This window comes from Anser brachyrhynchus, assembly GCF_964034855.1.
Source record: "Anser brachyrhynchus genome assembly, chromosome: 2".
Lineage (NCBI taxonomy): Eukaryota > Metazoa > Chordata > Aves > Anseriformes > Anatidae > Anser > Anser brachyrhynchus.
In genome coordinates this window covers 47799763-47816048 of record NC_137695.1, presented here as the reverse complement: position 1 = coordinate 47816048, position 16286 = coordinate 47799763, and the positions used below count along the sequence as shown (strand labels likewise).

Here is a 16286-nt window from a genome sequence, read left to right as displayed (position 1 = left end):
GGAATCGCCCTTTACAAATCAGAAGCATAATTTCCTCTTATTTGTTCCTAGTTATCGCAGGAAACCAGCTGAAGTTTTATCTTTGTATTTAGGATTTGAAACTGGTTCTCACAGAACTGAATGCTAATGCTTGGAAAGAAAAATCTGCTTATTCTTGATTTTAGAGAAAAATCCCTTCCATGCTCGGGTTTGCTTCCATCTATGTTTAATTTGTCCTTTTTATTAAAAGAAGCTATTGTTCTTTCTTTTCTGTGAATATTTCTACTACCTGTACAGCTACTCTGATATGAAACTTCAGACTTCGCCTTTCATTTTAGTAGGAGATCATAAATCAACTTCACAGAATGCCCTTATGTCAGGGAGCAATGTCCTTCTCTGTCTGGTACAGGACCAGCTTCTTCCACTGTTTGTGGTGCTTTCTGCCCCTCCTTTTTGAGGCAAAAATCTAGTCATTTTCCATACCTCTTTTAAATTAGCTGATTGTAAATACCGGTTGCACACTGTGACCTAGGCAGCTCTGTCCATTTTCCTGCAGACCTGGGTCCACTGCTCTGCTGAGAGTTCAAAGGGCTCAGAGGCCCTGCCACAGTTTTCACACTTGCAAGTCTCTTTGCAAAAACATTGGCTTATAGAATTCCATGGGCAAATTAACCAACTTAATACCCCATGGAGAATGACAGAATGTCTCAGTGCCACTGAGCTTAGAACGTCATTCCTTTGTCAAAGCAATGGAATCTCCTAATGTGTCCTAATCCAAAGTGAAACCACATATAATTTGAGCATTTTTATTTATGATTTTTGAAGTACAATTCGCTGTTTTTTTTCTACAACCTTCATAGCACAGCTGCATCATTATAGGTTCAGTTTGATGGATCCTTTCTTTAGCTAGTCTGGTTGGTCTATGTGTAGAGTTTGTTCTCATTAAAATTCTTACAGAATGCCAACTTTAAGGCATGCTCCTGGCTGATCGCATTGATTACTCCTGTTTCTAGCCCTATATACAACTACTTATATTGTAAGGAGATCCAAATAAAAGTATTCACTTGACCATTTATTCTCAACCTATTTAGTTTTGATGTTTTTATTGTAAAATGATTTTTTAATCTACTCACAAACGCTCGTGATTTCAGTGTATTCTTGCCTTTTTCCTTCAATGGCACTTTGCTTGATTTACACTGATAACATGTATGTAAAAATACTACTTAAAAAAAATAAATCTTTGGGTAGTAGGCATAAGCTAATCAGCTGTATAGGAGGCATATGTGCGTAAAAGTACTTACATATTTGCACACACAAATGTCTGCTCTGCTATAAAATGATTGTTGAAAATTAAGGAAGACAAATAAAAGATAAACACTTCTGAGGTAAATTAGCTTCTGCTGGCAGAAACTCATAGAGTATGTGAGCAGTTCTTCCAAGTTTAATAGACAATATATAAATATAATTAATGTTAATGACAATTAGTGTCTTCTGTCTTACAATGGAATTCGGGATTGCTGGAGAAAATACTAAGACCTTTTGTCAGTTTCAGTTAGGGAACTGAAAAACATTGCTAATTGCAAGATTAAATTACTTTTTGCAATTTTCTCAGATTAATTGGGTGACCAAAGCAAAAGCTGTACCCTTGTAAAAGTCATTTTATTGAGATTGTTTTCATATAGCCCTTTAATTTTTCTCTGTTTTCTTCAAAAGATAAAATAGCACATTTTGTCATTAAAATGACATCAGTAGTGCTGCTGATATACCTCTTTGCAATACTTTTCAATTTAATGTGTTCTTATAGCAAAAAAATCTCTTTCCTTCTACAAGACTGTAATTTTTGGGATAATAAAGAGCTATGCCCCTAGGATCCTTTTCTTCAGTCAATAAACGTATGCATCTGTAGAAGGTAAGAAGGCATCTGGCAGACTCTTGTCTGTTTTCTTTTCAATATTTCATTCAGGACTCTAAGCATAACTTATATTCCTCCTACATCGGTGTTATGAAACACCAAATCAGTATTCTCCTTCAGCTGCTTCTATCATAAATACAATTGTGACCTTGATTATTGAATGTGTCTGGGGGAAGCTTATTAAACAGAGAAGTAAGGGGTAACATACATTAGGGGGAAAAACAGATCCTAAATTCACAGCCCCATGAAGACTTTTGGAAGTCATTGGGCATCCAGATACTATTTTGGAGTTAAGGGAAAACAGCTTCCCACTAAATGTTTTGAGACTTAATTCTGCTTGCCAGCTCCCCAGTATGTATGTCTGAAAGTCACACGCGATTGTGCAATGGAGAGAGGAAGTGTCTTACTCTACATACTTAAAGCTCTAAAGCAAGAACATGTTTTGGGCTCCTCAAGTTATATCTCAGTATTCTAAATGTTGAGCTTTGGGCTATTTGGGTTTTGCATTTCTTTGTTTTGATGAGACTGACTTTTTTTTTGTGTCAGGAACAGGCATTTCAAAAAAGTCTGAACTAATGAATCACCACTCTCAGTTGATATCCTAAGGTGAATAATCAATAGGGAGCTGACAATGATCTGAAGGAGCTTTTCTTTTTAAATCATGCTCATTTTAACTTGGATCTGTCCTGTTACCCTTCTTGCTACACAAATGTTTGTGCCAGCACAATGGAGGAAATAACACTCAACCTTGCTGTATTGATGGTGGCACTCATAACACTGGCTTAAAATGGCTGAAATTATGGTATGTGGCTCAGAGTTAGTATCTGTGTGTAGTAAATAAGAACATGGCATGGATGGCTGAAGTGTGTATCCTCATTTTTTTTAATGCTGCCCACCCACAAAGGCATCATGTAAATACTGTCAACATAGTCAATGTTGACAAAAGTAGTCAAAATTCCACAGGCAGTAAATCTTTGTGTGTTCTCTTTCTCTTTCATTTGTTCACTTATCCCCCATTCAGTTCATTTGCTAGGACTAGGTGGAGAAATGAACTCATTCTCTTAAAAAAAAAAAAAAAAGTCTAGTCAGACATATTCAAAAACAATTGGATTTAGATTTACACCCTACTTCTGAAATTTTAGAACACTAAACATATCTATTTTTTCAGGAAAAAATGAGTTGAATTAAAACATGTTGTGTTCTTCTTACCTTTTGGAGTACCGAGATAATTTGTTTCATACTCAGGCAATCAGATGCTGTTAAAGGTACGAAAGTGTCAGACTCTTGAGTATTTTGAGGTAAATACTTATGTAATACTGGACATGACTTTCTATATCTAATTATAATTTCAAAGTATTTTCTAATTGCTGTTTTCCGATCTTTTCTTTGTAATAGCTGTCTCGTGCGATTTCTGTTAGGTATTACAGGGTTTGTGGCTCAGGGTCCAGTTTTGTCCAAATCCATGCTGCCATCCCCTCAGTATTTCATCAGCCTGGGTTTTAAGGTAGAAGGAGGACATCCCCACCATCATCATTTACTGGAATATTATGTTCAGGTCTAGTTAACTTCTACAGGGCCATTATGAAAGAGCGTAAAGATAATTTTGAGGAGAAATGAGAGTAAATAAAAAAACAACACACTCTCTTTGAGAGTACTGAAGTTTCAAATTCTTTACTAAAAGTGTCTGAATTATTCTCAAACGATGAATATTATAGGGAATATATATTGGAATGTTTTTATTATCCTGTAGTTTAAGAATAAAACCACTTCATGAAGTTGGAAAGGGGCAGTTTCCTTGTGTAATGTGGCAATTAGGGCAAGTTTCATTGTACAATATGATCAGGTATCTCCTCTTAAGCAGTTATTATGCAATGATATGAAGAAGCTTCTTTCCACAGGAAACTGAGAAAGCTGGCAAGCTGGCAAATTTCAGAGAAGTGTTGACATGGATAATAGGAGTATCAAAATAGCAAATGCTAGCAAAACATTTTTGTAAGGCTCTGAAGACACATTTCAGATTTGATGTCAGCACAAGGGAATTGTTCAGACTCACCTGAAGTTTCTTGTACTTTTTGTTTTAAAGTATCTAGAGCTGATCACTCACAAAACCAAAACACAATCTCAAAACAGTTGACAGCTGGTCAACTTAACATCCTTGTGTTTTTGTTGACAAAAATTTGTCTTGTGAAATCATGAATTCTTTCCATGTATCTTGATTGTAAGTAGTTGAATAGCCATTTTGTTAAGATAAAAGTATGGTCATAAACCTTAATTTAGTGTCTCAGTTGGCTTATAACTGATGCAGGCGTTGAGTTATGTCAAGTTCTTTTCTATGAAATGTATTGTTTGTAGCTGGAACTAATTTACATTTAATAATTTGTATGAGTTTTCTATGTTGGCTATCTCAGAAGTAAACTTATTGGTATGAAGGAAGTAAAACACTAAAATTTACTTCCACTTTGGAGTGGAAAAATAATTACCTTCAGTCTTTTGTATATATGCTATGAAACTGATAGGCAATTCACATGCAAGATTTCCATATTTGAGTTGCTTATGAACAGAATAACACATCTGACATCAGAAACACTGTAAAAAGATTCTTCATAATTGCTTTTAATGATGGAAGTGTTTCATGTCTCATCAGACAGCTTGTAAGACTATTTTCATTATATATGCTTTCCTGCAATCACAGATTTTTGTTGATTCTAACCATTTGATATCTTTGTCTATCTTTGTAATATTTTTGCAACACAAGCTGTGAGATTTCTGTTTAAAGCACAGCGTGACTTTTTTTTTTGTTCTGGGTCCCTTCCCGCTGTATTTTTCTCTAAAGTAGAAAATGTTTCTTGTTTCAGTTGATGTCCTTTAAGCTTTTCTTTTTTTCATATTACCTAGTCATTTGCTCTCTTAGTTTACTATTTGCATATTGCTGCAGTTAACTGCATTTTTGTGAGATAACTGGGTTTCTTTAATGACTTTTTAACACTATGTATAGTATTTGAAACTTAAGATCTCAGACTGTTAGTGTGGAACAATCATATGGTTTAAAATGTAGCTGTTCAAAGTGTTTACTCTATGACATTCTGTACTTTTTTTTCTTTCATTTTGTCCATTGTAATGTAAATATACAGCAAAGAATACAGTTTTAAATCCTACTTAGTTGAAATATTTTACAATTGTATTTAAAAGTAATATTTGCACTGTTCTTAACTATAAAATAATTACTTTGTAAGTAATAATATACAAATTATACTTTTAACTAAAATTCTCTGGTGTGAAAATAAGTTGCCATGTTTTTAAGCTGGTTATTCATCCGTCCTAGATTATTCCCAGTTAGCTTTTACTGGTGAGTGACTCCAGTTGAAGGGTGTTTACCTCCATGGCAGCTGTAGAATCAGTACTTGATTTTAATGTTAATGGAAATTATGTATACTGAGGACTAAACTTGCTACAAAATATTGAGATGCATCATTTTTTTTTTTTCGTATTTCAGAGCAGGAAATATGCAAAGAAATTTCTACTGTGCAAGATCTACCGAGAAATAGAGCTTGACCCAGTAGTTATTGTTAAAGTAAGATGAGCACATTTGTTAGGCTGTTAACTCAATGTTGACACTATCATCATTATTTCCATTTTCCCTTCAATAGAGCTGCATAGAAAACTTCAAAATAATTATATGTTCTAACTTTTCTATTCCTAAATTTACCTATTTCTTTTTTTGCCTGAGTGCAGGGGTTATTCTTAAGAAAGTGTAAGAGAAGAAAGTAATTCTTCATGGATTAGTTCGTGCAAAGCATCCTTTCTGAAGGCTGCAAAGAATAAAACCTAGAAGCTTCTTTGATTTGGAAAGCAGCTGAAGGATTCTTGAATAGGATTTACATTTTGTCTTGATCCTGTGGTGATGAGCAGTTTTAGGTTAACTTACTTCCAGAGGAAAATAATGATTACATGAAGTGTACCATGTATCTGACAGCTGCCTTTATTATGTATATACCATGCAGCGGGAAGCTGAGTTTTTCATGACTGTTGAACTATGTAGGCTTTTGCTGAACTTGTTTCAGTTTGTCCCTCCTCTGGCATCACTTTCATGAAGTTTTAGAATACATATTTGTGTCCTGTTCTGTGTATGCATAGAATAATTTTGCCTTTATTGGTTATATTTGGGGAATCTAAACTAAAAATGTTCAGTGATTTTTTTAAACCTTTTCAGCTCTGTTCATATATACACAAAGCAAGAAAAATAGAATACACACTTTAATTTTTCTCAAAGAGGAAGTAAATTCAAATTTTGTACAGGTTGTTTAAGCTAATTTGCTATTATTTTCACAAAAACATAAGGGTGGTTATCCTGCAGCATTAAAGATGACAAGATTCAGCCTGTCAGCTCTACTAAATGAATGTGATGTTAACAAATAAAATGTCAGACACTTCACCAGTAAGTTGCCTTTGGGAATACACCTCTAGTTTTCTTTGTAACCTGTACTCTCGAGAGCACTGAGAGCTGGTTCACAGAGAAATAAATTCCAAAAACTCTAGAGCCTTATGAACGCTTACTGTCTGCAGTCTCTTTTCTGTATTTAAAATCAGACAGCTAAATCTATATGTAGAAAATGCATTAGGGATACTTGAACAATTCTTAGAGCTGCAAGCAGATCTGTCAGCTGAAGGAGCCAGCTTTCTCATGAATGTCTGTCTTTCAGGTGGCTAACTTGAAAGTTAATTACATAAAGGCTACCATTTAGCATCTTCACTTCTGCCTTTATTAATTCTCAAGTTTAAACAGAAAGTCCTTAGTTTAGGAGGATGTTTTTCTGATATTTAATAGTCTCTGATGATTTTTATGCTTAGTGTGTTAAAAATGTTTTCATATATATTTTCTGTTTAAAAAGAAATGAGTTGGTACTACAGTCCTTTCACTTCTGTATTGCTATTACGTTTTGAAAAGTTTTGCAAAAAACAATGTCTGAGAAGTTTTTTACTCTTGGTAGTATGATAAAAGTTTAGTAAGAGGTTTCAGGGAAAGGCAATGCCTTAACTGTTTTTTGTTAGAAAAATGGACTCAAGGGATTGTGTAAATGCTTCTTTTTGTTTTTATGCTACATCTTCTGGGACTTAACACCACATATTCTGTCCAAAGTTTTCATGAATATAACACGGCAAAATGCGAGTTTTTGTACAGTTGTGCATCATGGGGCAGAAAGAGCTGAATTTGTCAGCGTGTTATAAATTTAAGTTAGATGTGTTCTTTCGCTAGTATTTTTGGCAGCGTGCAGAGAACTTGGCTTTGCTTGTAACATCAATTTTTGTTACATTTGCTTGGCATTTTGTAGGTGAAATTTGCAGAATAGAAAATAAGGTAAATTTCTCAGAATCACAGAATCATCTAGGTTGGAAGAGACCTCCAACATCACCTAGGCCAACCTCTGCCCTAACACTAACAAGTCCTCCACTAAACCATATCACTAAGCTCTACATCTAAACATCTTTTAAAGACCTCCAGGGACGGTGACTCAACCACATCCCTGGGCAGCCCATTCCAATGCCTAACAACCCTTTCAGTAAAGAAGTTCTTCCTAATATCCAACCTAAACCTCCCCTGATTGAAATAGGTTGAAAATAGTACATGTTTCTGATTTCTTAGAGGAACGTTTTGTCAAAACAGTCTTTCTAACTAGCTAAAATATTTCAAATATATTAAAGAAGTGGTACGCTACACAGCAAAGATTTTATGTATTAAAAAAAGACATCCCCAGCAGAACTTCAAAAATTTTTGTTTAATAATTCTGTTTACATTGTGTATTGTTTTTTTCCCTGCACCCCAATCCCTTTTTTCCTTGTTTAGTGAGAGGTGACAAGTTACTTTATAAGTAAGTGGATGTGTCACGTACATTGGAGATGCGTATGGGACATGAAAGGCTAGGTGAACTAGATGGAAGTGTTTCTGTGATTAAAGTAACTTAGCCAGAATAACTTTTTTTTTTTTTTCCTTTGGAATTGAAATATTTTTGGTTCTTACATTGTTATAATATCAGCAGAACAATCAAATATATACAGAAAATGAATCATGAAATTAACATTCCTACTGTGAGCAAGAGACCACACTGAAAAATTTTTCACGCATAACCTTCTTGACATGAAACAAACAACTTTTTCTATTAATTCTGGAAAACACATCTGTGAGATTGTTATCTATTTCCTGGCATAATTTGGATGCTATTTGCATAATGTTTACAAAGTCATATCATACAATATTGCAGTTCTGTGTTGTGTTCCTATTAGTTCTTATTTATTAAAGCTTGACAAAGCTGAGAATTGAGTTTTAATATTTCTGTTACACTTAATTTCTTTTTAAGTTAACCAACTCAATAATCTGCTTATTGAAATCATGTAGCTTGAAGAATGAACCCAAATAGATCCTTCTTCCATCTTGTCTTGTCTTGAGTTTGCAAATTAATGAAATGGTAGTCTAGTCATAGGAGAAAAAAATCCATCCTCTTTCTCTACAGCACATACTTGTTTGATTGGCACAATTAGGCTGTAACAAATTTTTGTGATAGTAATTACAGACTGATGGTAGCTGAAAAGCCTAATGGTTTCAAGTTTCCTGCTGCTTTCTGATTACAGCACTAAAAGATGTTCAAACCAGCCTCAGTGTTATGCAAGATCAGTTGTATATTTGTTGTCATCCTAACTTTTCTTCTGAATACCAGCCCTTTCAGTTATAATCTGGGAAAAAATGTTTTATTAGTCTGAAGCACATCTTAAAAGTAAAGAAATCTGTAGAGAAGAGAAATTTCTAAGCAGATGGTGTTGGGTCTGGTTGTCACCTTCACTGAGTAGAATGAAGGGATTTGAAATAATCAGTAAAATGAAGTAATATCAAAGACAATTTATGGCAAATATTCAGTGTCTGTAGATTTTTTTTTAAAAGACGAGAAATTCTATTTAGAATAAATCAATCTACACACCCCTACATGGGTGTTTTATTAATGGACATTGGGCCTTCAAAAGTGTCATCAGCATGGCTTCTAAATCAAGTTGATAACAGGCATGCTGCCCAGAAGCAACAGATGATGACTTAGAGTAATTTCATATAGAGTTAATGAAAACAATAAAACTCGTTCTCACCTTTTATAAATATTGTGTTTCTGGAATGGTAGAAACCTGCAGAGAAATACAGGGAAACAAAAAGGAAGAGAAAACAAAGAAAAAAACCAATTTCGTCTTTGGATGCTCCTGACAAATCTTGTTCTGTGAAGACTGATTTCTAGAGCTTCAGTTGACATCCTTGGATGTAAATCAGCTCGAGCTGAGTGCCACTGACAGCAGTTTTGAAGGCAGAAATCCTTTTTAATTCAAGGACCCTTCACTTCTTTGGCATCCTGCACTTGAGCAATTCTTTTCATTCTTGCCCTTGGCAAGAAGGAACACAGGACCTCCCTTCTGTTTGCAGCAAACGTCTTTACCTGATATTTTCTGTCATTAAAAACCTTCAAACGTAAAGGGTGGTGGAAAATGGATGTATTCATGAACATCTGAAACTGAGGTACATCTGTGAAGACAAGGAGAAGAAATAGCCTTTTCTCCCTAAACAAAGCAAATACTCAAAGCCAGTGTGCAGGTTTTTTTTTTTTTTTTAATGTGGGTTTCTTTTTCTGGATGCATTTTTGGTTTGCTAGTAGATGTAGCAGATTTATAAGTTAGTTCCTACTGCTTGTGTCTGATTGTATCTCTTTGGGATCTTGGGTTAGTTCCAAAGCGTATTCATGGAGCTAACAAGGACATCTGGTTAGCTACTCTGCTTGCCTGCAAAGACCTCTGCTTACAGCAGTTACCTAAAAGTTGAAAAGGTGAGAGTTCTCACGATGAATCAATTTTGTGTTGTATTTCACTTGGAAAAATGTTACACATATTTCTCCCTAGAGGTATTATACTGCTGCATAAATTGTGCAATAGGTTGTATACTTGGTTATCTTTTTTCCGTATTCTGGAAAGTATTAATGCTATGTTCATAGTCTGAGTCAGACTTCACTTTGATCTTCCGTGTTCTGTGACCCAGTTTATCATACGGAACACAAAATTTGGAAAACCAGACTATTTCGTTCACTCAGACCCTTTCTTCTTGTATCTGCACTCTGTAGAAGAATCTGACAAAAGTATCTCTTTCTGTCCTGTCACTCTGCTCTTCAGTCAAGCCATTTGTTTATTTCAGGATATTTAACCATCTTTACCTGAACTGTAGTGGTCACAGGTATATTTGGATCCAATCCCTGTGTAAGTACGGTTATCACTTTTAATGTATTAACCGAATATTTTAGTGAGAGGAAGGTAGGGAAGATATTTGAGATGTTCAGAGAACACTTTTTTTTTTTTCCCTCTATGTGCCATTTTAAATATGAGTATGCGGTGTAATTCTTTTCTGGTTAATGATAATGCAACTATGGTGTCCTTTTTTAGCCTTCTAGGACTGCTTTTCTCCAAGGAAAGTGAGGTTGCGGTGGCATTAGTTGCATGTGTTACGTGTGTATCCACTCAAAAGAAATTGAACTGAGAAGTCATTTCCGTTATGCTTCAGGCATAGACAGTTTTTATCTCTGTAAGGGTTTGCAGAATTACAAATGTTTTAATCCTCACTAATGCTTGCTGACATCCATACTAACAGATTAAAGACTTAATATTATTGTAAATCTATACATTACCTTAACATTTAAGTGGCATAAAATACCTCCTCTTTTTGAATATGCTGTAATTTTCACTTCTGGACAGTTAAAACTGCAGAGAAACTTCTAGAAGTAGCTTGAAATGGGTTGAGAATCTGTTAATGTATCAACTCCACATACTATTGTTGTAAATGAAGGTAATGACTGTCTACCCAGATACGAATCTTGCTTCTTTCTTCTCTTATTATAACTATACTACATCTGTCCAGCTTGACAGCTGGTGTACAAGGTCTAAGTAATGTATTAAATTTAAGACACTTTTAGCAGATGCTGTAGAGCTTGCAGTTCATTACTACTTACATCACTGAAAGGGAAAATGGGTGCAGGTTGAAAGGAAAAAATGTGCTCTAGCTGGGAATGAGACTTTTTGTAAGATTATGTAATTAATATAAATTTGCTTTTCTGTTGTGCGCTTTTCCAGCTAATAAACTTTATTTACCTAAAATTCATACTAATCTTTAACCTTGTATCAAAGTTTTGAGCAGTTTTATAGTTAATATTTTATTAAAAATATTTATTTTAATATATTTTTCCTAGTGAAAGGATTAATATTTTAAATCTGGTGCAAATCAATATTGTCAGGACTAGAAGTAATCTGTGCACGTGACAGAGAGGGAAACAGCTTGCCTTCCTCCTTTCAGGATATTTTATATACGTTAAAATATATTCATAAATATTTTATAATTATAGCAATAATATATAATTTTATTTTACACAAATATATGATTGTGCTTATAACATAGATGAAGAATCACAACCTCCTGTTTCATAGCCTCTGTTGCAGAGGACATGTGAAGAGCTTAAGTTTGGTTAAGAGCACCAGCTTGCTGTTCAGTATGACATGTTCTGTGAGCTCCTATTTCCCTGCACTTGGATAATATTTGCTTTACTCAGCTGTGTTCAGTGAACAGGGGGTAATCATAGGGGAAATGTTAGACTGTATGGTACTTAAAGAAAAAGAGGCTACTATCTGACTACAGTAAATATAGGCTTGTATTTGCGAGCCCATAAGCATTTACTTTAAGAATAGTGAGTATCCTCTGTAATGTGTCCTTCTGTAGTAGTACCCCCATACAATTCTGTTAGTCTTTAAATTCTGGTAATTTAATTGTGCATTTCTTGTTATGAATCTGTTTATAGTTACTAGAATTACCCACTAGTGGATACATTTATAATAGCGTGTGAAGATAATCAGTATCAAAACTCGTGCAGTTAATTCTTTTTTTCTTTTTAACAAAGATTTAATGTTTTTTCAAAAGTCAGTCATGGATCTTATGGCTCAGATTTCTTCATACAGATCTTCTCTCTTGTTCAATAAACCATTTTTAAAATAAAAACTTCAGTTTATTACAGTGACTAGCTTTTTTTTTTTCCATTTTGTTTTTCTACTGCACAGGGAAGGGAAGTAAATAACTTTAAATTTTGTTAATTCAGTTTCACAACTCTTTCATTCGAGTATGAAATGAGAAAACAGTAGGAACTGGAATATCATGACTTCCTCTTATTGTTTTTGAATAAAAATAATAGTCTGCTAGTCCTAAAATTTTGAAGGAGAGCAAAGCAGAAACAGCAATTTCTGTTACCAATATCAAATATTGTTCTTTGATTTCATCTTAATTTTAAATATTAAATTCTTAATTTTAATGAACAACCAAAAAGAGAGCAGATAAACCTAGTATATTTAATATAAATGCCATTCTTCTAAAACTTAACTGAATAGTAAGGTAGAGAAATAGAATTTAGTACAAGTGTGTAAAGGAACAGCTTACTAAATGCAAAGCTTAATTTTTATTTTTTTTAATTTAATAAAACATAAGATTCTGAAAATTTTAGGATTGCATACATAAGTGTATTTAGTACGTCATCACAATTTACCAATTTATTAACCATTCATTGGGAAAATAAAACTTACAGGTGCAAAACAAGATTAGCATTGATATTAAATCAGGGATTTCTGCTGGCTGACATACATCGTTAAAACTGCTAATTTTGAAAAGCCTGCCTTGGTTCTCTATGACAAATGTACAATCTGAGTTGCATTTTCTTCATCAGGTCTTGCATGTGAACAAACAGTCTTAACTTAGGCATCGTGGTGCTTTAATGTCCCTAGCTAGTCTGCTGGGTCTGTTGACTGCAACTCGTTATCAAACAGCTAATCAATTCTGTGTTATCTAAATACTATTTCAGGGGTGTTAACTGAATATGGGTAATGCATGTTAATAAAACAGCGCTCAAGTACTTTAGTGGTATTGATTCCACAGTAAAAATAGTTCTCAATATATATATATTTCATCACAAAAGCAAAAATAATTCTGTATAGGTATAGAAAGCAAATCTAATAAAAGAGAAAGTGCTATCTTTACCTGGTCACCATGTACTACAGAATTGCAATTGAACCAACTTGACTACTACTTTATCCAGCTGATATGTCAGAAGCTTTAAAACCTACTGATAGATTTATTTCTTTACTTAAATATGAAAGTTGAGTTCTCTCTGGAATGGCAGGTTACTTGAAGTTCCTGAATAATGTCTGAAGAAGTGTTCTGAAAGTTAAAGCAGTTAATGAGCATAGCATTACATAAAAAAGTGGGAGAAGGTCAAAGTTTGTTTAGTAGATCTTCTTGTTTTAATTTGAAGTCTACATTTCCAGTTCTTATATGATTTCTCTGTACAAAGATTGAGGTTATGTTATGAACCTATTAAGGTCAGAAAGGGAAGAAAAATTAAACAACGTTGAGGATAAAGGCTCTTCAGAGCTCTGAGGAAGAAAATGTGCTGTACTGCCAAATATATTTGTAAATTTTATTAAAAACAAAAAAAGAAAGGTACATTTAATAACCTCTAGAAATGGAAATGATTGTTTTCTGTGATTAAGCACCAAATGCCTGATTTATGTATTTATTTTTTTAATTTTATTTTTTACGGTCTGATTCACTGATTCCTGAAATGCTTTTGTGAATCTATGATGTAACTTTCATGGAACGTTGTCTTGCAAAGTCTGCTAACATGAGACTAGTTTTCACAGGTTATTTTCTTTGAGCTTTTGAGAAATTTGTGTGTGTGTGTGTGTGTATAGCCTCTTTCTATATAGATGCAAATGACAGTAAGGTTAGAGACCGTAATCCAGCCTTTACCTGCAAAGATATTATGCCTTTTATAAACATAAATTTCATTTAATATTAACAAAGGATACAGGAGACAAGATATTTGTTTGTCAAGCAACTATGCATTTATGAATTTTTCCTTTAAAAAAAAAACCAAAACATTAGATATTGCAATGAATGCAGTTATAAATCCAGAAATGTTTGCAAGTGGTCTTTATCAAAGATCTCTGGAAGATGATGTCTTGCAATAAATCTGAAGTTACTTATAAGTTGCTCGTAAATATTAAGGCACTTTCTTTTGTCAGCACATCCTGAACTACAAGTTAGCAATTATAAGTTGATTTTCTGGTGTTTCAAGATAATACACAGTGATCCTTTCCCAGAAATTTTTTTAGTTGCCTCTCAGTTAAAATACTTTCTATATTACACTGTTTTGCTTTGTTTTCAGTGTGGATAAGTTCAAAGATTTTTATTTATTTTTTTTTTTTTATTGGTGGATCAACATTCTGTCCCTGGGCCAGGGCAATCCCAAGTACACACACAGGCTGGGTGGAGAATGGATTGAGAGCATTCTCCTGAGGAGAAGGATCTGGGGATGTTGGTTGATGAGAAGCTCAATGTGAGCTGTCAATGGGCGCGTGCAGCCCAGAAAGCCAACCATATCCTGGGCTGCATCAAAAGAAACATGGCCAGCAGGGTGCGGGAGGTGATTGTCCCACTCTGCTCTTCCCAGCACAAGAAGGATATGAATCTGTTGGAATGAGTCCAGAGGAGGGCCACAAGGATTCTCAGAGATGATGCTAGCACCTTCCTATCACTGCATGTCATACTCCTAACCTTATACACCTTACTTAGTCCCTGACATCCCTGTTGTCACCTTGTTGTGGTTTGCCCTGGTGGGCTGCCTTACCCAGCCTATTGCCCACTGGTGGGGCAGCGTCAGAAACAGAAAAGACCTTGACAATGTAAGCACTACTCAGCAATAACTAAAACATTTGTTTTATCACAAATCCCAAACATAGTACTATATGCTTATGATGAAGATAATTTAGCTTTATCCCAGGCACCACCGTTGCACATCTACATCTGTTTTCTCAGCTTCAAACTTCCTGATTACCAAGATTTTTCTGCTCTACGCTTGTGGCACTCAAGCTACACCACTTCCTTGGTTATGTCCAGAAAAAGGGTGTATCTGTTACTTGCTTCTGACCTACATCAGCCCAACATCTAGTAGCTACAGCATTATAATAATTCAGAAGCAAAATCTGCTGCTGTAGCTACAATGCCAGCATATGAATGTGGCTATATTTTGTCATCAGTCTTTGTGTTGATCTTTTTCTTCCAGTTCAGAAAAAATGTGCAATGTGTCGCTATAGTCAGAAGTAGCATGTGTGCCCTCTCAGTGGCCCCCTATTCAGCCCAGGTGACAGTCTGTGGCAGTGACTCCATCTCTGTAACACTGTCGTTCCCATGCTTGAACTGTGTTGGTTGAGAATGTGAAAGGGTTACAGGATACATCATGGGAAACACGTTGCAGATTAACCACCACAGGTTAACCAGATGCTGTGAATTGCTTGACTTTTCCAGGATATCAAGTGAGGTGATTCCAGATCTTAAATGTTTTCTGAAATATCAATCTCTACGGTACAGTGAGCTCTACGAATATTTCAGCTGTGTTGAAAACCAGTTATCTGAGGCATCTCTTGTGGTTCACCTGAAAGCATATGTCTGCTCTGAATAATTTTTTGTAGGGAAAGCTTCATAAAAAAAGGCAAGATTATAAAGATTGTAGTCATTTGTGCGATGGGACTTGGTCAGCTGAAGTTATTTCAGCAGTTCCTTCAGCATGCGATGAAGCTGATTCTCAAGAGAATTAGACTTAGATCCTCCACAGAAGAAGAAAGGAGCGTGAAAGGCGTGTAATCAGAACTGAAAGGCGTGTAATCAGAGCTGAAAAATACGTGTTTTTATTCATGTCTTTTTACTGGATTAATTTGAGACCAGAGTGTAAGAATGACTATCAGATTCTCAACTTAGATGCTGTGCAAAGTCTGAGAAAATCATGGAAAACAGACTGTACAAAGTAAGTGGATTCTAAGAAGTGTCACTGTTTAGACCCCTTGGATCTGGGTTGAAGTGCAGCTGGTTTGTATTTGAACAGAACCGTAAATGTTGAGTTCCCTGAAATGAGTGATAGAGGTATGCGCTGTGTGTGCTCTGTGTACAGGTAGTACTTGCTCCGTTGGGACAAATCCCAGAATCCCAGAAAGGTTGAGTTGGGAAGGAACTGCTGGAGGTCACTTGGTCCAACCTGTGCTCAAGCTTGGAGCTGCTTCCCAGGACTATGTCCAAGTGGCTCTCCCTCCAAGGAGGGAGGCTCCACAACCTCTCTAACCTGATAATAAAAAAAAAGACCATTTCTAAGGGTTAAATGAAATAGTATGGGCAATATTACTGCTTGTTTAACATACATAAAAATAGCTTCAAATCTCACATATATCATGGAAACTGTTGAAAACCATTGACTTCAGAGACTGTATCCGTTTACACAGCTTGTTTGCTCTAATCTCA

The 16286-nt window shown here is 35.0% G+C and overlaps 1 protein-coding gene across 6 annotated transcripts in view; it reads left to right on the top strand.

Moving 5' to 3' along the window:
• The window catches only part of ULK4 (unc-51 like kinase 4), a 243474-nt gene that overhangs the window by 27290 nt on the left and 199898 nt on the right, over positions 1-16286 (top strand). The window lies entirely within an intron of this gene.